General features: G+C 29.4%; 1 protein-coding gene across 2 annotated transcripts in view; it reads left to right on the top strand.

Moving 5' to 3' along the window:
* The window catches only part of LOC117181605 (alpha-glucosidase-like), a 99,408-nt gene that overhangs the window by 69,941 nt on the left and 23,759 nt on the right, over positions 1–5,708 (top strand). The gene's annotated exons all lie outside the window — the stretch shown is intronic.

The raw sequence follows: 5,708 nt of genomic DNA on the forward strand, positions 1-5,708 counted from the left end.
AAAAAAACTAAAATGAACATTTTAAGCTAAACAACGCATGATTTGAAAAAAGGTCAAGAGAAGAAAAATGTTAATTTTTGAAAGCGCTAAAAGATTATCATAACAACTTTTCTCATTTGGACGAAAAGTTGAAAATTCAAAATTTCGTCATACCAAAAATCTTTAAAACCACATTTTTCAAGATTTTAAGATTTTATGTGCTGTTATTTATAGTACGCAGAAGCTCAAACAATTTACTCTTATGACCTTTTTACATTCTCATCATTTATGATTGAGAAAGTATTAGAATTGTCGGAAATTTTACATCACACTTTTTCAACGGACCTCCACGATTCGAGACCCCCTGAATCCGAAAATCAGGTTTTTATGATGGCGTCTGTCTGTCTGTCCGTCCGGCCTTCCGTCCATAAACACGATAACCCTCGAAAAAATGAACGAATCAAATTCATCTTTGGCACACTTTTTTTAGGACCTTAAAGACAGAACGAGTTTGTGAACCAGCCATTTTTGATGAAAATTCAAAAAGTGAGCGCATTTTGAAAATTTTTTAGACAACTTTTTTCTGAATTTGAAAATTCTATGTACGGATATTTATAGTATTGAAAAAAACAAACAATTTATCTTAAAGACTTTTTTCTATAAAAAGAAAATTTTAGGAGTTATAGCGTTTTCAAAAATTTTGTAATTAACCGAAAATCAAAGTTTGAAGCGGAAAAACGCACGATATGAAAAAAAGTCAAGAGAAGAAAAACATTGATTTTTGAAAGCCCTACAAGATTATTATAACAACTTTTCTCATTTGGGCGAAAAGTTGAAAATTCAAAATTTCATCATACCAAAAATCTTTTAAAACACATTTTTTCAAGATTTTAAGATTCTATGTGCTGTAATTTATTTACTCTTATGACCTTTTTACATTCTCATCGTGTACGATTGAGAAAGTATTAGAATTATCGGAAATTTGACATCACATTTTTTCAACGGATCTCTTCGTCCGAAAATCAGGTTTTCAGGATGCCGTCTGTCTGTCTGCCCGTCTGGCCGTCTGTCCGTAAACACAATAACTCTCGAAAAAATAAACGAATGAAATTCATCTTTGGCACACTTTTTTTAGGTCCGAAAAGACAGGACGAGTTCGTGAACCAGGCATTTTTGATAAAAATTCAAAAAGTTATCGCGTTATAGCATTTTCAAAATTTTTTCGAACAACCGAAAATCAAATTTTGAAGCCGAAAATCGCAAGATATCAAAAAAAAGTCAGAAGAAGAAAACTGTTTCTTTTTGAAAGCCGTACAAGATTATCATAACCAATTTTTGGATTTTCTTCAAAAATCGAAAATTCAAATTTTGATAGCACAAAAAATAATGAAAAATAAAAAATTTCATTTTGTGGACAAACTATGTAGGATACGAAAAAAGATGAATTAACAAAAATTGTTATCCCAAAAAATATTTACAATTTCGTTAAGAATCACTTCTTGATAGGACGCGTACTTTTTGCTTTATTCGTGAAAAATAACGTTCAAAAAAAAAAAAACGAAATAAGAAAAATCTTTGGAAAAACGACGAAAGTTACGAGAAAAAAAAAATCCAACAAAACCTGTTTACAAATGTCTGCCGGAAATCGAGCGCGCAGCGCGAGAGTCACCATGAGTATATATGTGCCTCAAGGTCTACAGAGTTTTGAGAAACTTAATATTTGACTACACTTAATTAAGTGGATAATTTAGAATATGAAGACGCATATAAATACTGACATCTAAAAGAGATCTTTTTAATAAAGTTTTTTTCAAGAATTCCAAATTCCAAAGTAAAATGAACATTTTAAGCCAAACAACGCATGATATGAACAAAAGTCAAGGGAAAAAACATTAATTTTTGAAAGCCCTACAGAATTATCATAAAAGTTTTTTTGATTTGGTCGAAAATTTATAATTTTATCGTACGAAAAATAATGAAAAATCCAAAAAGTCCATTTTTTGGTCAAACCATGCAAGATACGATAAAATTGAATAAACTAAAATTGCGCGCCCTAAAAAGAACTACAAATTTTGTAGCAATCACTTTTCGAGAGGATGCGTAGTTTTTTTTACTCGTAAAAATGAATATTTAAAATTAAAAATAAATTAAATGCTTGGACTAACGACATAAGCTACAAAAAAAAACTTGTTAATAAAAAAAGCCTACAAATGTTTATTATTACTGTTTTATAGGATGCGCAGTTTTTGTTTATTCTTAAATGAATCAGACTAAAAAGATTAATTTTTTGACAAACAACGCAAGCTATGAAAAAAATAAACAGACTCATTCAAGTTGCTCATGTATAATTTTTTAGAGGACACTTAGTTTTTTCTTTAATTTTAAGATATAACCTTTAAAATAAAATAATTAAATTATTTTAATACATTTTTTTAAATTAATTTTTTTTTGTAAAACGACACACGGTATGCACTAAAATTAAAAGACAAAAGTTGTTCACCCAAGAAGATCTATAAATTTGTTATTAATCATTTTTAAATAGGACGAGTAGATTTTATTTTAATCGTAAAAAATAAGATTTAAAATAAAAAAATAAAATTTTCAGAATACATTTTTGTAAAACGGACACGAAAGACGAAACAAATGTTTGAAAAAAGTTTCTTTAACCAAAAATATTAAGAAGTTTGTTATAAAATCTGATTAAAAAGCGTGCGTGGCTAGCAAGTTTGAACGCGCCTGAGGCGCGCGATTATTGACTTTCGCGCTTTACGCTCGATGATTGAGAATCCTCTTTTGTCGAACCTCCTTCAGCTTTAACGGACACATTCTCATTATGTATCTCGTACTTCGCATTCGATTTTGTTGAAAGTGGAAACCTTTTTGCATTATTACATTCTCATCAGAGAAGGTATTAGATTTTTTAAAATTTGATCCCCCCCCCCCAGTTTTTATCAAATGTCCACGTTTTGAGACCCCCCGAATCCGAAAAACAGTTTTTCACGAATGTGTCTGTCTGTACGTCTGTCCGTATCTCTGTATGTCTGTATGTGTGTACGTATGTCTGTCCGTCTGCCTGTCTGTGAACACGATACTTTTGAAAAAAGTAATATATTAAATTGCCCTTCGGTACACTCGTTTAGTGTCCTGAATTAAATGTCAAATTCGTTAGCCCGCCATTTTGGATGAAAATTCAAACAGTGGGCACATTTTGCATATTTTTGAGACCACTTTTTTAAAAATTCAAAAAATCTCTAAATGGTTATGCATTTTACTTAAAAAATTTAACAATTTATATTAATGATTATTAGAATAATAAAAAATTACTAGAGTTATAGCATTTTCAAAATCCAAAAAAAAAACTAAAATAAACATTAAATTCAGAAAAAGAAAAGCATTGATTTTTGAAAGCGCTACAATATTATGATAACAACTTTCAATTTGGTCAAAAAGTTGAAAGTTCCGAATTTGATCGTACAAAAAAATCTTTGCTTTTTGAAATCCCTACAGGACTACGATAAAAACTATTTTAATTTGGTGGAAAAATTGAACATTCCAAATTTGATCGTACCAAAAATAATGAAAAGTTCCATTTTTTGGTCAAACTATGCAAGATACGAAAAAAATAATAAAGCTCAAATTGTGCGCCCTGAAAAGTGTTGTGTATAATGTAGAAAAATTGACAGGTTGGACAAAATCGCGTGCGAAGCACGATATACGTGATGAGAATGTGTTCGTTAAAGCCAAAAGAGCTTTAACAAAAAAGAGTTCAAAATCACAAAATTACAGTTGTCGGTCCGTTCACCTTTAATTTTAAAAGGCCTGTGCCCGAATACGGAAGAAATGCAAAGAACAAGTGCGGAGTGCGATTGCCATCAGTCGCCGTAGGTGCGCTCAAACTCTCTTTAAACGAAAGAGAATTCACAATTACAAAATTACAGTGGTGGATATTTTGAGTCTTAATTTTAAAATGTTTTCGCAAGAATGTGCGAAAACATAAAGACCGAGCGCGTAGCGCGAGGTAAATACAACATCGAGCGCGAAGCGCGAGAACCAACAGTTGCGCGTCTTGGGCGCGCTCAAACTTGCGAACGAAGCAAGCCGCGCGCGCAGCGCACGATGAGAATGTGCCTTCGTGTCAGGCAGATTTTTTTTTTAATTCGAAAATCAACTATTCCACTTTGGTTAAAAGTTTTCTACATTGAAAATTCAACTACATTGTTCAAAATTGATATAATTTGCCGCATTTTTTCCCTAAACATTGTCATTTTGTTTTGAATATTCATAAATCTCTTTTTGTGAAAAATGCAACTTTTTCTTTGAAAATTTATTGGTTTTGGTTCAGAATTCAACTACTTTGTTGAAAAATCATCCCTTTCAGTTTAATTCCACAGTTTTTAATTTAAAAATCAAAAGCCTTTCCTAATTAAAATGTCAACTATTTAATTTTTTATTGAAAATTTAAATTAAACCTAGTAAAATTCAACATAAACGTGTCTTGGCCAATTTTAAAGAAAAGTGTTTTTTTCTTCTTCTAAATTTGTTAACAAACATGAAAAACAATCGCATCTGAATATCAATGTATTCATAGATATTTTGTATTGCCTCACGGTGCGACGAATACGATCAGATTACTAACCAGGTGACCTATTTAAAATTAGCTTTGACATTGAAATCCAAGTTCGGTTTTTAAGGAATTTGATACAGCTCGGAAAATTAATTTATGAATTTAATACTTTACTAGAATTATTAAAATAAATATAAATAAAATTATTTTAATATTTTCATAAAAAGTAGCTTTGGCTTTGAAATATAATTCCGGCTTTTAAGGAATTTGGTAGAAGCAGGAAAATAAATTTAATAATTTTATATTTTAGTAAAATTATTAAATTACGTGAACACAAATAGAAACAAATTATTTTACTGAGCTGAAAATTAATTTTTTTTATTTTTGAATTAAAAACTTTTTTAAAAAACGTCCCCTATAGATTTGTACATAATTTTATTAGCTTTATTTAAAAAAAGTTTGAATTGTTTAGGAAATCGCTTTTGGATATCAATTTTTCACAGACATTTATTTTATCTCACAGTCTGACTTTGAAATCCAATTCTGGTTTTCAAGAAATTTGATTCAGCTAGAAAAATGAATTTATTAATTTTGTATTTTATTATACTTCGGGGTTTAAGGGATATCCTAAAATACCATTTCAAATAATTTGAAATGTCTTCAATTTATTAACATCCATTGCAAATTTCGAAGAATTTTTTGAAATGCCCTAAAATTTTTGAAAATCATTGAAAATTTTAAAAGATTTTCAAAATTCTTTTGCTTTTTTAAAAATAATCTAAAATTCGTCAAATTTATTAAAATTTAGTGAAATTCCTGGAAATATTTAAAAATATCCTAAAATATTTAAAATCCCTTGGAATGTCTTCAAGTTAATAAGATGTATTAAAAATATTTATAAAGTTTTTGGAATACCCTAAACTATATGAAGTTCTTCAAATTTTTCGTAAATTTTAAAAGCTCTTCAAACATTTTTTGCATTTTAAAAAATACCCTGAGACCCTTTGAAATCCCTTAGTTTTATTAAAATCCACTGAAAGTGTCTACGAATCGTTTGAAATACCCTAATACGAGGGTGGATTGATAAGTTTCCGGCCTGACCAAGAAAAACAACGTTTTTAAGAATTTTTTTTTTTATTTCTCAACATAATCTCCTCCAAGGCTG

This window comes from Belonocnema kinseyi, chromosome 10 (assembly GCF_010883055.1).
Source record: "Belonocnema kinseyi isolate 2016_QV_RU_SX_M_011 chromosome 10, B_treatae_v1, whole genome shotgun sequence".
Lineage (NCBI taxonomy): Eukaryota > Metazoa > Arthropoda > Insecta > Hymenoptera > Cynipidae > Belonocnema > Belonocnema kinseyi.